The 20,716-nt window shown below is 34.8% G+C and overlaps 1 protein-coding gene across 2 annotated transcripts in view; it reads left to right on the top strand.

Annotated features, from left to right (window-relative positions):
- NOVA1 (NOVA alternative splicing regulator 1) overlaps nt 1-20,716 on the top strand; it is a 151,728-nt gene that overhangs the window by 27,685 nt on the left and 103,327 nt on the right. Inside the window, exon 1 of one of the 2 annotated variants that reach the window (XM_064292365.1) lies at nt 17,461-19,219. The exons of the other annotated variant lie outside the window; for it this stretch is intronic. The gene's annotated coding sequence lies outside the window, so the exon portion shown is untranslated. Of the gene's footprint in view, nt 1-17,460; nt 19,220-20,716 lie in introns of those variants that run through there. 2 annotated transcript variants of the gene reach the window in all.

Here is a 20,716-nt window from a genome sequence, read left to right as displayed (position 1 = left end):
ATAAGGAAGAAAATGGCTTCCTGCTGTTACCCTTTCTGGCATTTAATTTTATAGATCCTTTAAGGTAAGAACTAGGAATGGAAGATAAAGAATCATCATAAAGTGGCAAAAGCTCTGGATCTTTGTTTAACTAAGTATTAAACCAGAACTTCAAAATTAGTTAGGTTTTGTCTCATTTATGATACTAAGAAGATCAACACACGCAAATGGTATACTTCTGAACTAAAGATTTGAAACAATCTGGAACTGATTCTTTTCAACTAGATAATTGCTTTGGGCTATGCTCTTAAGTACACAGTAGTTGAAATCGGGCGTGATAATTTGTGATCAATAGTGGGCACATTCTACATCTTTGATTTCTACTTTGAACTTCTGGTGATGTGTGTATATAGATCTGAGGTTTAGACCAATTACTTTCTGTGATAAAAAGAATTTTCTAGATAAAGAGAACAGTAAGATTGCAAGGAAAACACAAATTAAAAAAAAAATTACATTAGAAACATCTTAAACATTGAAATGTATCATCTTCATCCACTCTTCTCTCTTTGTTACTGTTTTAATGATCTGGTTTGTTGTCAAGAAACATGATTTAATAAACTGCACACAAATGGGCATGCTATAATTCAGGGTTTTAAATAATTCGGATTATCAGCTGTCCATTTAATCAAAATCTGTGTTTTTGGGAGGAAAAGAGGGGAAAGAAATGAATCAAAATGTATCAAAGATTCTGAATGTAAGATACTTTGCAAAGGTCTTCAATTCCAGTTATTTTTCGTTTCTAGAAGTGTTTGATTTTTTTTTTTCAAATCTCTTTGCTCTTATATTTTCAAACACATTATCTATACTTATGGCAAATGCTGTCTGATAATTTTGCTGTCTGCTGTGTCTGCTGGCTGGCTCTCCCTCATGCTGTCTTGGTTCCTTGTGTGTTTTGTGAAATTTTTTTGATGGTGTTAATTTTTCTTAGCAATTTACCTGTAGAAATGTTTTGAGCCTTGGGTCAAAGATGGCTTCCTCCAGTGTGGCTTTGCATTTACTGTTGTCAGATACCTATAGTCACTGCCAGTTTAGAGCAATTTGAAACAGAATTCTTGGTTTGAAGTTATTCAGACTATCTAGGTATGAATTCAGGCCGAAAACCTGCTTGAAGATGGACTTTTTGTTACGAACTCTCAGGGATTCTCCCCTCAATTTTCTAAGTTTGGATTACTCTCTAGGGGTGAGTAGAAGTTTCTGTTTTACTCTTAAAATGGTGGTGTGGCTCATTGGGGTCCAGGCATTATGGAGGTGTCTTCTTCTAGGCTGCCTACCTTGGACATAGTGCATACTTTTTATCCTGATCCGTGGGGTCAGGAAGGTCAAAAGAGTAAAAGATCAGATTGCCAGGGTTCATCAGATGTCTTCAAGGCAGATAGACTAGTGTTCTGCTTACCCCTCTGGGTTTCTGCATTCATTTACATCTTGACTTCAGTATTTCTTACTTTTTTGCCAGCTAGCAGATGCATTGAATAATGCATTTTTATTCATTTGTAATCTCTTTTATTTCTTTGTATCACTGAGAATATGTACAGCAAACACACACCAATTCAACAGTTACTCCATGTACAATTCAGTGACACTGCTTAAATTCTTTGAGGCTTTCAGACTTTCTGGAGCCATGGAGGCTGGATGAACCCCCAAAACTACTGCCCTGAGATAATCTTTAAACCGTAAATGAAAAATATCCCCTGAAGCCTTCTTAAAACCAAACAGTAGTTTAGCATAACTAGTAAACAATGTCTGCCTTGAGCATTGTGGTCTTTAAAGATCGGGCTATATGGGATCAAATTGACAGCAGCAACTCGAATGATTAGATAGGAACCTTAGGGAACAGTGAATTTATGTTAGTGGGGAAGGACAACTCAGAAAAGGAGGGTGAGAATGATTAACAACTCTAAGAATCTAATTAGTGTCACTAAATTATACATGTAGGAACTGTTGACTTTGTGTAATGTGTTTCTAATATTTTTTTTAATAACATTTCACTTGTTTCAGGCTAGTTTACCTAGATTACGATGTTGCCTGACATGAAGGTATCCTAGATTTTATTTACAAAAATTAACTTATTTTCTGCAGATACCCTGGATATCTATATTACATATGTATTATAATCATTTTAGAAAAGAGGTAACCTGACCAAAGTCATGCATGGTACGTGGAGGAAGAATGGTTTGAACTCTGGCTTGTCTTACTCCAGAGCGTGTGCTCTTTCCATTTCACAGCACTGTCTCCACGTTGTTTTAGGTTCTTCATCCACAAATATTTGAATTCCAGGGTAGTGTGTATTTTGTGCATCAGTGGTGGTAGACAAAAATAATGGAATCCTGAATTACTTCTTGCAAGGAATTTTGAGAAAGGTGTCGTAGTAACAATTAGTTTGGTAAACAGTAATTAGCAGTATCTGTCACACACAGACAGTAATACATACACTAGGATTCCCTAAACAAACATGGATCTTTTCTGTCCCTACATCTCTCAATATTATTTACCTACCTTTTCCAAGATTCAGCAGCCCCTTCCTCACTGCCACTTTTTCCCTTGACCTTCTCTTTTTCCAGTCCTGTTGGTATTTTTGTTAGATTGAGAAGTCTTATGTGGTAAATATCAAGAAGCTCTTCAGATGTTTCAAGTACAGGCAGAAATTAAGATAATATTTGTTAGGCTTTCCTCAGTAAAGATACAGTAGTGAAGAGAGCTTTATTAGTTACCAAAAGGAAAAAAAAAATACTATTTTTCAAAAATAGTATAACTAGTTCCTCTTGAACAAGAAAAAAAAATACCTTAAAAATGTTATCTGATGCTTTGCATTTTGAGATAACTATTTCAGATTTAATAGATCTGAGAAAATGGAAAGTTAATGAAGCAGGAGAGTGGGAATGAGAACAGGTATAGCAGAATAACCGTATACAAAATAAATGATCTTATTAATGGTTCTCCAGAGTGGGTTATTCTAACTACTATCAAACTATTCAAATCAAATAGGATGTGTAAATGTCATAGGATAATGCACATAAGAGAAATTATGAGTAAATTTTTCTGAAGACACTCTTTGAATATTCTGTATTTTGAACAGGTTTATCAAATTTAATGCCTTGTTGTATTAGTTTTTGGATGTTAACTTGGTATATCTTTGTGAAGTGATGCATTTTAGAGAGATTTTCATAAATTTGTTTAAAATTACATGTTTGGGTAGGGAACATAAAGGTTTAACATGTTTATCTCATAGAAACACTGAATCAGATGTACCTGTTGGACATATTTTTATAACTTAAATAGCCCTTCAACATACTGTGTATGTATTTTATGGTAATAGAGTTGGTTACTGCCAGCTCTCTGTTCTAAAATTATCACTCATTTTACTGACACACTCTTCTCCTTATGTAGAAGAACAAAGGCTTTAAATTTAAAGCAGAACTGGATTTGAATTTTGGTCCTGTGACTTGCCAGTTCTGTGATTTTTGGACAAGTTTCTTTTTCCCACTCTCTCAGTATAAAAATGGATATGTTAGTATCTATTCCAGGGAGCTATAGTGAGGATTGGTTGTGATGGTGTATGTAAAAACTTCATCAAATTACCCACTTAAGCACTCAGTAAATGGTATTGTTTTACCTGTAAAGCAACATTTGGTTATGAAATTATATAAGCAGTTGGTTCTTGTTTTTTTTCCCATATTTAGCAGTGTTTCAGATTCTCTTTTGTTTACCAGAAACCTGACTGGGACTACATAGAAATCATTGATAAAGTTAATTATGATCAATTGTTTAACATTTCTTTAGCACTCTTTCTTAATTGTAGTCACTATTGTGCATAATTTCTGCAATCATAAATCTGAAGTTGTCCATATAGTGGTAAACTTTGGAACTTTAGTAACATTGGAACTTTTGTTCATTACTTAAATATCTTCCATCAGAACTGAAAGTGTATATATTGAGGTTTTATAACCAGAGGGATTTCAGGAGAGGGTGTGAGAAACAGCTGAGCAGGGAGCTGAAGAATGAGTGCTGACTAATTGTTGCTACCTGGCAACCACGTAGTTCTACTTCAGTTTTACCTTTTGCTCTTACAAAACAAAGGAACACTAAATTCTATTTACAGAGTGTTTCAGCTAGAAGCATTTGCAGTTTTAAAGAAGAAATGAATATTAGGGGTTGTCAGGTCTCAGGAAAGGGACAAATTATGCAGACTTCCTGCTGAAGCGTGAATCCCCACTCTGCCACTTACTAGCTGCATGAACTCCAGTAATTTCGTTAACCTCACTGTGCCTCAGTTTTCTCATGTGTAAAAGAAGGATAATAGTACATACCTCAGCAAGTTGTTATGAAGAGTAAATTACTAAATAGGTATAAAGCAGTTGGTGTAAACCTGATAAATCGTAGGTGCTCTGTAAGTGTTAGCTACCATATTTCATCAAATTGGAGTTACCCATGTTTGAAAGATGCATCATTACTTTATGTACTACTAAGAAAGAAAGAAAAAAATGCCAGTTAAACTGTGAGACCGTGCTTTCTTGTAAAGCATATCCTAATTTCAGAGATCTTAAAATGTGAAAGAATATGTGTCTTAGGATCAGTGCAGTATGACATGTTGTTAAATAGGTGAGTAATATAACTTTTCATATTGATTATTTTTAAGGATGGTGTTTACCTTGTTCCTGTGTGTTATATTGCTTATATTTAATTGACTTTATAATTTACCAGATATAATGGTAATTATAAAGGGGAAAAATAGAAATATGATAAACCATGCATGGAAGTGTTTAGTTCACATGAGCTGTGTATATTATTTTGTCAATTTATAATTTTTGTGGGAGAAAATTGTATTTTAAATTTACATGTTGAAAATGTTTTGGTAACTGGCATTCTATTAATTTTGAACGCACTTTCATGTATCTACAATGCAGTAATAATAGTTTCTATACTTTAGGCCCTATAATATCCTTAAGTATTACCCAAATAATCAAAGATAATATTGTCTTCAATAGATTAATAATGCTAAGAGTACAGCATAACATTAAGAATTGTGGACTCTAGAACTAAATTGCCTGTATCAACTCAGTCACTTACTCACTTGTCTACTAGCAGTTACCTCTCTGTGCCTTTGTTTTCTGTCTGTAAAATGGAGAAAATAATTGCTCTCACTTCACAGCATGGAGGTTCATATGTGAAGTGGTTGGATCAGTGGCACATAGTAAGCCACAATGTAACTGCTTCCTATTATTTTATGTTAATTTATTACCATATTCTAAATATTTTAAAAGTTTTAATCCATTTTATTAACTATATTCTCTACATTGTTTTTTTCTCTTTCTTTTAAAATTATGAATTTAGTGTATTTTTTTCCTAAACAAAGTTGTTGTGGGTTACAGATCCCTAAATTAATTAATTTTCCCATTTATTACATCTCACCCTATAGAGAAAAGTCTCCGCATATTTAAAGATGTTTGTGGGTATTTTGAAGTCTCTAAAGTGAGGAGTAAGATATATACAAAAATATTTATCATCGTTTAGCAAACATTCAAATGTCTTACAATCTTAATCCTGAATGACAAAGCTTGAATCTGCATTATGAACTCAGTGTTGTATTGTATTAGTACTTTTAAAACTATATTCTGTGGTCTCCAAAAGATTCTACGGAATTTGTTCTCATGGGGTAGTATAGGTGGTTTGGGTGCTGGGACCCTACCCGCTCACTTCAACCAACACAACTCTGATTTACCCGTTTACATGTTAGGTATCCTTGTAAAATTTTGTTAGAATAAACTAGCTCTGGATAAAACTTGAAAACCACTGGATGAGGATTGTTTCTAGCTCTAAAATTATTTAATTCTTGAATGTAAACAGAGTAAATCTGAGACTAGATCTCAAAGTCCATATATTTATACTTCAGCAATTTATTATGTCAGCTAGGCTCTCAAAATCTATTGATCACTTTATCCTGTATTCATAATATTAATAATTTATATAGTTCTTTAGAGTTCATTTGTGCTACTTTATTTCATCCTCAGAAGAATTCTGCTGATGTTGTAGCATTATCTTAAAAGTGAGGCAACAGGCTTGGGAGTGAGTCTAGTAGAAAAGGTCTTATGTTAGAAAACACCTAGGTTGCTACTTACTAGTAACTGGGTAACCCTAGTATCAAATTAATTATTTCCTCTGAGCTTTGGTTTTCCTCATTTGTAAAGTGGACTTAATTATACCCAACAGAATTGTTAGTATTAAATGAAGGGATATGTATAAAGCTCTTAACACAGTTCTTACATAGATTAGTAAAAGTTATTTCTCTTGCTAGTAGGGAGCAGGACCAGGAATTGAACTCAAATCCTATAGGCTTGTCATTATAACCAGCCTGCTCAATTTTCCCCGTACAGTATTAAAAACAACAGCTTTACAGGTGATAGCTTGTCGCTGGGGATGAAAACAGATGCTTGAAAAAGCACTGGGACCATTTAATGTAAGACAGAATATTCTATATATCTCAAAAGTCCTGATGCCAGCATGATAATTGGTATCTACAGTAATGATACTTAATCATCAAGAAAGTAAGAATGGTGTGTGAAATAAACAAACAGACCAAAAAAAATCTTTATCAACTGGTAGAAAAAGGAGAGTTTTGTCACCTAAAGGTATAAACTTCAACTTACCTGGTAGATTTTATGTGAAACAATGCTGCTGCTAGATGCATGAGATATTGTTGTTGATGTTAGTTGCCATCAAGTTGAGTACCACTCATGGCAACCTCATGTGTGTGGTTTTCAAGGCTGTGATCTTTCGGAAGTAGATATTCAGACCCAAGGTACCTCAGGATGAGTTCAAACCATCAGCTTTCAGCTAGTAGTCCAGGGCTTACCTGTTTGCACCATCCAGGGACTCCTAAATGAGATATTGCTAGGTTAAAATTTAGAAATAGACACCAATCGTGTATTATTTTACATTGTAAGTAGGAAATATATTTACTTTCTTAAATTGATTTTTTAAAAATTAAATAATGTATGCACAGAGTTAAAAAAAATCAAGTCATAATAAAAGATTTAAAACCAAATAAAGTAGTTCCCTGTTTGACTGCTCACTATCTCCCACAGCCCTACTCCCCAGCCAGGGCAGTAACTTGGCACTCTGATAGATAATGCCATTTATTTCCATATTTACAAATAATAAATTTAAACTGTTCTTTATCACTTTTTCTGTATCAGTTTACTTCCTGTTTTATTAGTTGAGGATTTACTATTCTTAAATTTATATCCCCTGTTCTTTCAACATAACTTATATAATAATTATGCATTAAATCAGCATTATTCCAACATAAATATTGTTCCTTTTTGTGCCAAGCAGTGTATTATGATTGTTTTCTTTCTGCTACAGTTTTTTCTGGAGTTAGTAATTACCTCATTTTCATTTATTTTTTTGTGTGCCTAACATTGGTTTTTCTAAATGTTTCAATATAGTTTTAGAAAATGCATACCAATAATTTTTTTTTTTTAACGCTTAAACATAGTTTCAAACACGGTATCAATTTTGCCTTTTTATTGTGGAGGTCTTTGCACCATGGTCTGTCCTACAGTCTAGTTTGATTACTTCCAGGGCTGGTGCATAGCAGACATCTTGGGATTTTCCTTTCCAAAGCCATCTACAATCTGAATTTGTTGCTTCCTTGACCTAGTGCATAGTGGACATCTTATGACTTGTCCCAGCTGTTCTCCAGTGCTGCATCCTCTGTTGCTTGAATCTCATGCTTTCCTTTTTTTTTTTTTGGCTTGATTGATTTCTCCTTTGTGTTACAGGAGTATAATTTTTGCAGCTTCCTGGGAAAGGATTAATAGACTTTTGCATATTTGAATGTCTTCATTCAATCCTCATATTTGATTAGATACTAGCTTATGTATAGAATTATAGGTTGCAAATAATTTTACCACAGAATTTTGGAGGCATTTCTCCCTTCTCTCACTTTTCTGTTCACTATCTCTGGTCATAGATCTTGCATAATTTGAGCTCTTGGGTTGGGATGCTATAATTTTCTTACCTCCCCTCCTCCTCTTTTTTTTTTTTTTTTTTAAATTTCTTTTTACTATCTGGCAGATTTGGTAGACTTTCTCTTTTAGTGGATGTTTTCTTTCAGCTATTATTTTTTTTTATTCTGTCTCTGATTATTTCATTTTTACATAATGTATTAAAAGAAATTTTTTTCTTTTTTTATTCTTATTATGTGACTATAATTATTTGTTATGTCTGTGCGGTTGTGCAGTGGTGAAGCACTTGGCAGCTAACCCAAAGGTCAGTAGTTCAAACCCACCAACTGCTTGCTCAGTGGGAGAAAGATGTGACAGCCTGCCTCTTTAAATATTTACACCCTTGGAAACTCAATGGGGCAGTTTTACTTGCCCTATATAGTTGCTATTAGTTGGAATCAACTTGACAGCAAGGGATGTGGATTTTTTGTTGTTGGTGGTGAGAATTTCTAATAATAGGTTTTTGGTTTTTTTTAAGGTTTCTTCCACTCTTTGTATTTTTATATTTCCTCTGAGTCTCTTTTTCTGTTTATTTTCGTCTTAATCTTTCATGTTGTAGGATTTCGGTTGGAAGCTGTATGTCTGAGGGGAGGTCTTGTTGCCTGGGTGGCTTCGTTAGGATGATTAAACAATGAGCCAGAACTTCTGTTTGGAGACCTAGATTGTGGTGTCTGTTTTCTGGAGTCTCAGTTTCTCTGTTGAGATGGTATACATCTTTCTGGGTGGTCTACATCTGCCTGCCAGCATAGAGGAACCATTTCGGGTCCATTTTAGCCTTGTCCCTTAACTCCCCTCTATGTCGTTCTTGGTATTTCTGAGTTAGTAACATCTCTGGTTCAGTAGATCCAACATTACATCTCCTAGGTGTGTAAGAGGGCATCTGGAATGGGGTGGGAAATCTGCATGTCAAAATATTCTCCCAACAACATTTTTTAAGGAGATGGAGAAACAAATCATCAACATCGTATGGAAAGAGAAAACGCCCCAGATAAGTAAAGCATCACTGAAGAAGAAGAACAAAGTGGAAGGGCCCACACTACCTGATTTTAGAACCTGTTACACCATCACAGTAGTCAGAACAGCCTGGTAGTGGTACAACAACAGATACGTAGACCATTGGAACACCTGTGAGCAGCTGATACTTAAAAAAGGCCCGAAGTCCATTAAATGGGGAAAAGACAATCTCTTTAACAAATATTGCTGGCGTAACTGGATATCCATCTGCAAAAAATGAAACAAAACCCATACCTCATAACATGCACAAAGACTAGCTCAAAATGGATCAAGAACCTAAATATAAAACCTAAAACAATAAAGATCATAGAAGAAAAAATAGGGACAATGCCAGGACCCCTAATACATGGCATAAACAGAATACAGACATAACTAACAATGCACAAAGTAGATAACTGGGAGTTCCTGAAAATCAAACACTTAGGCTCATCCAAAGACTTCACCAAAAGAGTAAAAAGAGGACCTACAGACTGGGAAAAATTTTGGCTACTACATATCCGACCAGGGTCTAAACTTTAAAATCTATGAGATACTGGAAAACGTCAACAGCAACAGGACAAATAACCCAATTAAATGAGCAAAGGATATGAACAGGCAGATCACCAAAGAAGACATTCAGGTATATGAGGAGATGCTCACATTCATTAGCCATTAGAGAAATGCAAATCAAAACTACAATGAGATACCATCTCACCCCAACAAGGCTAGCATTAATCCAAAAAACACAACAGGGCTTTGTTTGGACCATAGTAAATGTTGGAGAGGTTGTGGAGAGACTGGAACACTTATACACTGCTGCTGGGAATGTAAAATCGTACAGCTACTTTGGAAATTGATGCGGCGCTTCCTTAAAAAGCCAGAAATAGAAATACCATGTGATCCAGCAATTCTACTCCTTAGAATATATCCTAGAGAAATTAGAGCCTTCACACAAATAGATGTCCGCACACCCATGTTCATTGGAGCACTGTCCACAATAGCAAAAACATGGAGACAACCTAGGTGCCCATCAACAGGTGAATGGATAGACTTTGGTATATTCACACAACGGAATACTATGTAATGATAAAGAACAATGATGAATCTGCGAAACATCTCGTAACATGGATGAACGTGGAAGGCGTTAAGCTGAGTGAAATTAGTCACTCACAAAAGAATGAATATTGTATGAGACCACTATTACAAGAACCCAAGAAAAGGTTTAAACACAGAAAAAAACGTCCTTTGACGATTACGAGGGTGAGGAGGGAAGGAGAGGGGATTTCACTAACTAGATAAAAATAGTAAAAAAATAGTAGACAATAATTATCTTAGATGAAGGGAAGGACAACACACAATACAGCAGAAGTCAGCACAACTGGACTAAGCCAAAAGCTAAGAAGTTTCCTGAACACAACCAAACACTTTGAGGGTCAGAGTAGCAGTGGTGGGGATCTGGGGACCATGGTTTCGGGGGACATCTAGGTCGACTGGCATAACAAAGTTTATTGAGAAAATGCTCTGCATCCCACTTTGGTGAGTGGCATTTGATAACTGAACTTAGACGTAATGGTCTGACATACTAGGGCTAATTAGATAAAGTCAAAGGATTAATGAATTTTAGCTGATATTCTTTTTTGTTTGTTTAAAATGTTCAGGAATAGTAGAAATATATTTGCTTGCAAGTTTTAAAGGTTATAAATTAAAAAAAACAGTATTATTTCCATGAGAAATCAATGTTCTGGACAGACATTTGAAATTTAAAATAAATTCAACTGTAATTATAGTGCCAATAGTTAAAAATAAATCTTGTTCAATACCAGTTTGATTTTTCTTTTATACCACTAATAAATCATTTCTATTTAGTGTAATTTTTCTGTCCTTCTATTTCTTTGGTGTAGACAGAATCCTATTGCCTTCCTGCTGAGGATATAATTTCTGAATCTAGGCGATGTACTGTCAGCACAGTGAAGCAGGAAATTATTCTCCTGTGTCAGCTGCTGCTGTTAACGAATAAAGAAGGTTTGGGGTAGGATGCATTCTTGTTACCTCTACTCACAAATCTCATGTGACATGCAAATAGATTTTAAAATCAAGGGAGTTCAAAGTATGTGGTGACGAAAGGTATTTCCCTGCTGTCAGTTCTTCCTCTGTCCCCCCTCTAAAAATTCTAATTTATATTCCAAAGTACCTTGCTTTTTTTCTGTTTCCATGGCAGTAGTCTTGGCGATCAAAAGGTCACAGATTTGAAAACTATGGAGAGCAGTTTTACTCTGTAACACATGGGTCGCTAGTAGTTGAAATTAACTTGATGGCAACTGATATTGTTATTATGGATCTTACAGTGAGCCAGGGACAGTTGTAACTAAGTGCTTTCCGCATACAGGTATGTGTAGCTTAATGTCCATTTGACCAACTTCTGACCTCATATACTTCCATGATCACATAAGGTTATAATAGAGTTCAGAGATCCCGATAGGAGAACAGGATGTAGCAAAGTACTTTGCTAGTGATACTATCTGTCTGTTACTAGCTCTCAGGGTCCCCCGTCCTCCCCAGCCGTGGGAAGGCAGGGGGAGAGGGTCCTGGCGCCCATACAGTGTTGCTTACCCCACAGTGTTGGCCTCAGGCAGGGACCACACAGACATCGCCAGAGCTCCTGAGGAGGATCACCTCTCCCAGGCCACTGTCCCACTTGGCCCAGATGCCCTGCAAGTGATGCTTGGGTCCCAGGCCGCAGCTCCTCTTCAGTGGCAGCCTAGTAATGGTCCGGGCTGCTGTGGCAGAGAAGGAGGAGGAAAAGTGGCTGGGGGAGGAGGTGGAGGAAGAGCTGGTGGGGCTAGAGGAGTTTAAAGCCTGTTGGGGGGAACCGGGAAGGCAGGCAGCTGGATGGCAAGGGCACACTGAGCTGGACGGGGCCAGGTGCAGCTCTGAGGCCAGTGATGGAGCCAAAGGTTTTACGCAATCCCTTGACGCGGCCGGGTCCCAGCCAGACCATTGACTGTCTTTTGCGCCTCTCTCGTGTTTATAATACGGGGTTCGCACAACATCCAAATCAAATAACATCCTATTTCACAGAATGTATCCTGAACGATAACTGATGCATACACATATTAACCGAATCAGTTCACACAATAATCCCATGAGGAAGAGAAGGCACAAGATTTTAAGTGATTTGCCCAAAGTTTGTATATACCAAACTCAAACCAAACCCAGTGCTGTCGAGTCGATTCCGATTTATAGCGACCCTACAGGACAGAGTAGAACTGTCCCGTGGAGTTTCCAAGGAGCGCCTGGCGGATTCGAACTGCCGACCCTTTGGTTAGCAGCTGTAGCACTTAACCACTACATACATAGACATGTGGTATGTATATATGCCTGTGTGTGTGTGTGGAGCCCTGGTGGTGCGATGATTATTAGCTGGGCCGCTAATCAAAAGGTCGGCAGTTGGAATCCACCAGCTGCTCCTTGGAAGAAACCATGTGGGGGCAGTTCTGCTGTGTCCTGTAGGGTCATTATGAGTTGGAATCAACTCGATGGCATACATGTATATATATAACTGTATATGTATTATATATATTTGTATTGTGTGTACGTAAGAGTGTGTGTGTGTGTGTGTAGTGTATAAATTTAGAGGCTGAGATGGGATTGGCATTTGCTTCCAGTCTGCCCCTAGGGTCTGTTCTCATAACCATTGTGCTATCTTCATATAATTTAAACTTTGTGGAAGATTGATAGCAGAATCTAGTATAGGCATTTGGCAGGAATTATGAAATATTTTAAAAATACGATGCAATCTTCAATTTTTATCTCTTAATTTGTCTATGAATCGGGAATTGCTGTTACTTGATTTTTACCTTCAAAGAGCCTCAGCAAGTTACAGGACATAACTTTATTAGACAGTCTCTGATCTCTGTCCATATGACACAGACAGAAAGCAAATTTATATTTCCTTATTCAGTAAAGCCTTCATTTTACTTAATTATTACAAATAATGCTTTCACTATTATATTTATACAACTTTGTGGTAGGTGAAACTGTAACGGTCATTCTTTTATTTAAGGGTGTATATTATTAAATATGACAGATTATTTCATGAACATTTGAAGGCGTTCTGAGAAACCTATGTATATGTCAGATATTCTAAAGTAGAAGGTTGTTGTTAAAGTCATGATAAAGTGTATATTTGCTTTTATTGTTATTATTAAGTATAAATTGGTTATATGACCTGTCTTGAATACCATTCATGGATATTGTGATTTGAAAATGTCAACAGCAATTGATAAGAAAGTCTCAAATATACAGCTGTCTACATTATGTAAGATGACATTAAAATTTACGATTATCTCATATTTTTAAATTGGAGGTTCAATAACCTTTCTAGAGTTACAGTAACCAGTAGAGTAGTAAATGATGAGGGTGAGAATATATTACACATTTGTCAAATTCCAAATTAAGCTTTATATGTTTAATTATGCTTTTTAACACAGTTACCAGTATATATTTTCCTAAAATTGATGGTTATTTCTCTTTTGAGGAAAGATGCCTGATATTAGATGATATGTAGGAAAATGGTCGCACAGGAGTATAAATAGATCTAAACACTTTAAAAAATAGCCCTTTTTTCATTTTAAAACGGGGAAAACTATTTCCTTCTCTTGGTAAAAATTCATCTCACAGTTAATTTCAGATCTCTTTGTCCTTATAAGTTTTCTATTGCCTCCACTTGTGGGATTCATAATATGTAAGCAAGAGAAAAAAAAAAAATTATCCTTAAGTTCTTTTAGTCAGAATTTTTCCATCTCCCTTTGCTGAAATTACATAGTTTCATCCTGAGGTGATCAGGTCAAAAACCAAACCTGTTGCCGTCGAGTCGATTCCAACTCTTAGTGACCCTATGGGACAGAGTAAAACTGCCCTGGAAAGTTTCCAGGGAGTGGCTGGTGAGTTTTAACTGTTGACCTTTCCATTATAGCCGAGTGCTTAACCGCTGTGCCACCAATTTTAGAATGATTAAAGTACAGAGTGACTACTTAACGACTATGACTCCAAACTCTTGATATTATTTCCATGACTTTATCTGGGTTTCTGAAATGAAACTTGGAGCTAACAAAATGCCTTGGTCTATTTAAACCTTGTTTTCCGGTTATAGTATCCCTATATATAGCTTTGGATTCCTGGTGACATAGATTTGGGAGCTCCGCTGCTAACCAAAAGGTCAGCCGTTCGAATCTACCAACTGCTTCTTGGAAACCCTATGGGGCAGTTGTATGCTGTCCTATACGGTCGCTATGAGTTAGAATCGTCTTGATGGCAACGGGTTTGGTTTGGTTTTGGTTTATAGATAGATTTGGAGCCCTGGTGGCACAGTGATTAAAAGCTTAGGCTGCTAACCAAAAGGTCAGCAGTTTGAATCCAACAGCTGCTCCTTGAAAACCCTATGGGACAGCTCTACTATGTTTGTAGGGTTACTGTGGGTTGAAGTTAACTCGATGGCAATGGGTTTGGGTTTTTTTTGGCTTTCATATAGATTACATACTTCTTGAGTATCGTGGCATGGATTGCCTTTATAAACATATGGCTTAATATGTACAATGATATCCTAGCAGTTAGAAATGCTACTTGCATGAGATGAAAACAGTTTTGGATAATTACATGTTTAGATTTACTTATTTTGAATACATGAAATGCTCTTATGCTGCTTCATTGTATTTCAAGTGCAAGTAGGTTCAAACTGAAAAATTTTTGTAAGACTAAAAATAGCTTTATAAAAGAACGTCAATGGAAAAATAAGAAACAATGAAAGGTTTACTTTGGTAAATTCATATGCATTTTACCAGCCATCGCAACAAGAATGTTACCATTGTTTGCGTGCATTGCATTCACTTCACTTTTTTATATTTAAATAGAATTTATTTTTTCCATAAATTTCTTTCATGACTATAGCTAAAAAATAACATTGTCACCATTTATGTTTAGATATTTTGGACTTATTTTTATTTCACATAATTGTACTAATCTCTTTAATTCTTGACTTTCTCACAACTGACTCAATGGCAACAGATTTTTTTTGTTCTTAATAGAACAGACACTTTTTACACAATTATAAAAACTGTCAAGATAAGTCCTGGAAATAGCCATAATATAAATTTGTGATTGTAAATTACTGTGCTAGGGTACTGATTTCTGGATTTTGTAAGTAAAAACTATTGTTTAAGTGATTATTACCCAAGCTATGAAAACTTAGAATTTTTTGGTTATAATAGAGTCCTAGATTGATATTATTAACTAACAGCAAATCAACATGTAAGATTAAAAAAAAAAAACCTGAATTTGTATGATTTTCATTTTGCTTTTAACTGCTAGTATTTCTACATACTATGAGAAAGTAGGCTAGAAAAAGGTATAAATTCAGAACTTTGTAATTTTGGCTTACATTCCTTTCTTTTCATTATGTTCTATCTCTAAGGAGTGACTAATAAAATAAGTGCTGAATATACACGTCATATTTAGGATGATGAGTGATTTAAAAATGAATGGGAATGTTACATGAACAATTACAAGCATCAGTGTAATAAGATCCTCTAGTCTGTGAAAGTGTGACATTTAAACTGAGATAAGGTCATGCAGAATTCAGCCGCGTAAAATGCTGATATTTTATTTAAAAAGAAATAACCTGAGTTTTTAGAGAATTTCTGTTAAATAGTAAATGTCTGGAAAAAGCATAGTTCAGTTTAGGGGAAGATCCTAAGTTATGAAGCTATGAGTCACGGTAGAATATTTTCTGAAATTGTGTTTTAGATTACTCCATAAAAATACTGAAAGGATTCCTTTGAAACAATTGACCTCATAAACTTTTTTTCCTTTTTGCTCTTTCCTTCTTTACTTGAGTGAATGAATGAATAAATGCTAGTTTCCAGGCTCAGACTTTAGAAATATCTTTAACTTATCCGACATTTCTACTCTTACAGAATTTTACTTGGTAGTAAGATTTTTATTTTGTATGTAGCTTTTTTATTACTCCCAGTTTTCTAGTTCATTATCATTACTCTAATTGAGCTATCACACCTCTAGTTCATCTTCCATGCTGCTGCTAGAGTAATTTTTGTAAAATACTTGTATAAATGCCACTGTTTGAAGTAAAGTATTCTGAAGTTCCGTAGTATAATTGGGCCTGTTCCTATTCTTCGCCTCCTCACTGGCCCTTAACCAGTTACCATGCTTAATCTACTGCTGTGTATTTACTTAATGTGTGAATACATAAACTATAACTCTTGTCACTATCCTGGCAACTCCGTGTGTCCGAATAGAGCTGTACTTTATAGTCTCTTCAGTGGCTAGTTTTTTGGGAGTAAATCACCATGCCTTTCATCCAAGGCACCTCTGGGTAGACTTGATGCTCGAACCTTTTGGTTAACAACTATGAATGCATGAACTGTTTGCGCTACCAGGGGACTCTGGCCAGCACTCTGTATTCTGCTCGTATCCTTTTAATTGCAGTATTCTGAATAATAAACTATGTTTCTGTCTGACTTATGCTTTCTCTCTTCCTTCTGCTGAAAACCTGTTCACTTTGTGTCTACTGCTATATATTTCCTTAATGTGTGAATACATAAAACATAGCTCCTATCATTAAGATGTTCTAGAAAAGGCTCTTTAAATTTGGAATAGTTGGGAACCAACTCTTTATTTGCATTGTATATTTTAGTTTTGTATATATTAGCAAAGCTTCTGTTTCTTCAATGAGTATCCTTAATACATGGTGAACGTTCACTTGTTATTTTTTGATTAGTTTTTGTTACTGCAGGCTTGACAAACACCATATTACACTATTTCATAATACTGTTTGTGACGTTGTGAATTTATTTTAAAGGTGAGACTAATCTATGTGCTGTAAATCAGGGATTCTTACTAAAGGATGTGTATGTATGAATGTTTATTGTATCCTTTACCTACAGAAAACTAAACTGAAAGGAGTAAGGAAGATGATTTATAAAAGTAAAACTATGATTTTTATAACTTTTTCATAAAAATGTTACCCTTCACTGGAGTCCTCAAATTTAGTTTTTTTGTTTGCATGTTATAGTGCAAATAAAAGAATACACTTATAAAGGACATGAAATTATCTTGTATTCCATTCTTTAGGACTTATTTATAGAAACAATTGAGTAGACACCAGTGTTTTTCCATATCTTACTCTGTTCCAAGTAAGTACGGTATCAGGGAAGGGGCCAGTGTGACTTTTCGGGAAATGCAAACTTCAAGAATACGTAGCAAGGATTTAGCATTTATGTACCTACAATAGTGCAGTAATGTATGGCATGTAATATTGATCTATTGACTTAGAAGACATGGCTACACACACACACACACACAAAAAGACGTCATAACAGCAGTAAACAATATTAGGACCTTATGAAGAACTTCAGTTGCTCGTTTGGGATAGCTCTGTTGAACAATTTTTATCAGTGTTGCTAATGAAAATAGTCTAAGGTATTGTATATGTGATTTATATGAGCTACTTCATTTAGTCATTGAAACATCTCTGGAAATGCTGCTTCTCATTACATATAAGAGAAAGCTGCTCAGAATCACATATTTAAAGGGAGTAACTCTATTCAGTTGGGTGTCTTAGACATCATTTATCAGTAGTTCCTTAAAATTTTTTCAAGGGATGGTCAACATGGAGCCTTTTGAAAACCTTGTGAATCATTTCCCATAGAAAAATGTACATATGAACCCATGTAGTATGTTTTCACTTCAGTTTGTACCTCTATAAAATTGTCAGATCTCCTGAGTCCTGTATGTGGAACCCAGGTTAGGAATCCCTGATTTATGACTTAGTAAAAATGTTAAGAAGCTCTGGATATCTTTCTCACCCTTGTCACCTAAAGGAAATAATATTTATTTACATTATGCCTTATTCTAGAAAGAATTGAAGAAGGCTGAGAGGAAATTGTCAGGTATCACCAACTCCACTGAGTATATGCTAAAATAAATAAATTTTCTTATAGCAAGCAAGATTCAGAAAGATTTGATTTATGAAACACTTCCTAACGGTCAGGTTTTATCTGACTTTGCTACATAGCGCCCTTAATCTGTTTCAGTAACCTAAGCATGAATATTTTGAAATAAGGTACACAGTTAACTGCTTCAGAGTAGTATAAACAAAGTTGCTGTGCCTAGAGGTAGGAGGAGATTAGGATGGTAGTTTAGTGATTAGTTACATTTCTTAGGGAATACTTTTTTGAATTTAATCTTCTGGTCTATCAAAGATAAATCCTGTAGAAAAGGTGTTGTAGTAAATGTAGAATGTAATAATTTTCTGAATTAATGAACTAATGTTATCTTATACTTGATAAACTCATTGTTTATTTGGACTAAGCCTAAAGACTGTATTTAGATTCTAGCTCAGTTTGATTTTGTAGAAGAAAAGTTGTCAATTTATATGGGATCACTTAAAGCTTCAATATATGAAAAATTATTTAGACTTTGCTAGTTGTTTAAGACTAGTTAGTTTATAAAATTGTTTTTCAAATATAAAGTAATTCAGAATATCAGAATGTTGTTTTCTTCTGCTGCTTTTAGCTATTTTCATGTTACTTCAGTTCTGATCTCCCCTGTTTTTTACCTTGACTTGTCATTTAAAATGAAAGCATTAAATTTGCTGAACAGAGTGAAGAATCTTAAACATGTATGTGGTTTTAAGTAAATAACGATAGAAACACTATAAATTAGTATAAATGTTTGGAATTTATTTTTAATATATATTTTTTAACATTCTGATTTATAGTTATGTTGTGAATTGAATAATTGTATTTCTACTTTTCCCTTTAATCATTCTTGACATTTGATTTTTAAATGGATGGTAGCCCATCTGCACAGGGCTCTTGTGACTGAATGATGTATTCTGTTTTGCTGTGGCACAATTTTCAGACAGCCACTTTTGTTCTTAAAAATTTTCATTTTCTATAGTACTTTTCATCCCTGTATATATGTACAGGAGTCACTTCACCCACCACCGAATTGCAGCCACTTCTGAGGTGGAACGCAGCAACTGTTTAACAGCGCACTTTCCCCTAGGTGCTGCCAGCTGCAGAAGAATTGTACATGGTCCTGTACAGAAGGTATTTCTCCACTGTGCCATCTGCAGAGTGAAACTGACTAGGAGTACTACATAGACTGTAAGTTTCTTGTGTACCTGCCCTAGACTGGAAAACCCAATAAGACTGGAAAACATCATTTAAAAAACGCACTGAGGTCAATTAAACTTAACTCTGCTCTCCCTGGCTCTAAATTTACTTTAAGGTAATCTAATTTGTGATTGGTTCCAAATTAAATAACAAACAGATGGACACACTCCTTGGAAATTATTTTGTTCTAAAAGCAGATGAAACTGAAATGCTTTTAAAGTATTTTCTCTTTTAATGAAATGTAGAAGAATCAATTTGTTTTAAAATAACCAAACCAACATACGCTTTTGTAGTTATATCCTTAAACCAGAAAATCAACTTGTAATTCAACAGGAACATTGTAGTTAGCTTTGCTTACAGTGTTTTATGTCTTTGTCTTAATGCTTTCACTCTTTTTGTGAAAGTTTTGCAACATAGTTCAAGATGAACCTAGTGTTGATTCTTTGTTTTAGAAACGTTGAGTTTGAATCTTTTAAGATATTGAAACAAAATATGGGAGAGGAGAAACTAAACATTGAATGTCCACTTAATGTATTTAATAGTCTCTCCCTCATTTAATTAATCTTTTTTTTTCTTTTGTAAAAGCAGTTTTGCAAGAGTGTTATCTTTAGTAATAGATTAGCACATTTATACTTTAAAGGAAAATAACATTACAAACTGCTCTGTCTGTTGTTACACAGCATGATATGAAACTTATTGTTGTATTTTAGTAAATAGTTTGACTTACTGTTTGCTTTTTATTTTTTTTTGTATGTCTTTAGACATTTCTGTGGAAAGAAATTAGGGATTCATGATCCTCTTATAGTCTTAATAATATGAAATATAATGTCATTTTCTTTAAGTTAAGTGATATTTGTGCATATCTCTGTGCCTATAGATTCTCAGTTAAGGTAGATAAAAGTTAACTTGTCTGGGCCACAGTTTCCTTGTTTGTAAAATGAGGTGAATGGAGGGAGTGATTGCCTAGAGACCGTTTAAGTGTTTTCTGTTTAACGCGGGGGCAGAATTCTATGCATTGAGAATTGTATCTTACATTATTTAACCAAGATATTTTGGGGCATGTAACTTTGTTCTAGTTAGGATATTATTTGTGTTAACCAAGTGCCGAATAATGGTGTTTTAGAGTCCAAAGAAGCGATCTGATTTCCTACAAAGATGTTTTCCATTTATCTCTAGTTTTGTAGTAAAATTACCTCCACTGTTTTGAAATACAACTTTTTGAGAATACATATAGTATAATTCTTAATATCATATTCATCATGGAAGCATCAGGTAAATTAGACAAAAAACTAGTTGTTATTTATATTATATTATATTTATTTATTTAAATAACATAAAACTTTAAATAATACCAAAAAAACTCACATTTTCAGTTGTGATTTTTCCCCTCTTACTTACATAGACTTATTCATTTAATAGTCAAAGCACTAAATAAGAAAACAATTTTTAGAAGAATGTAGTTTAGGTAATAGTGCACTTCTGTCTCTA

This window comes from Loxodonta africana, chromosome 10 (genome assembly GCF_030014295.1).
Source record: "Loxodonta africana isolate mLoxAfr1 chromosome 10, mLoxAfr1.hap2, whole genome shotgun sequence".
Classification (NCBI taxonomy): domain Eukaryota; kingdom Metazoa; phylum Chordata; class Mammalia; order Proboscidea; family Elephantidae; genus Loxodonta; species Loxodonta africana.
This window is presented reverse-complemented; position numbering and strand designations above follow the sequence as displayed.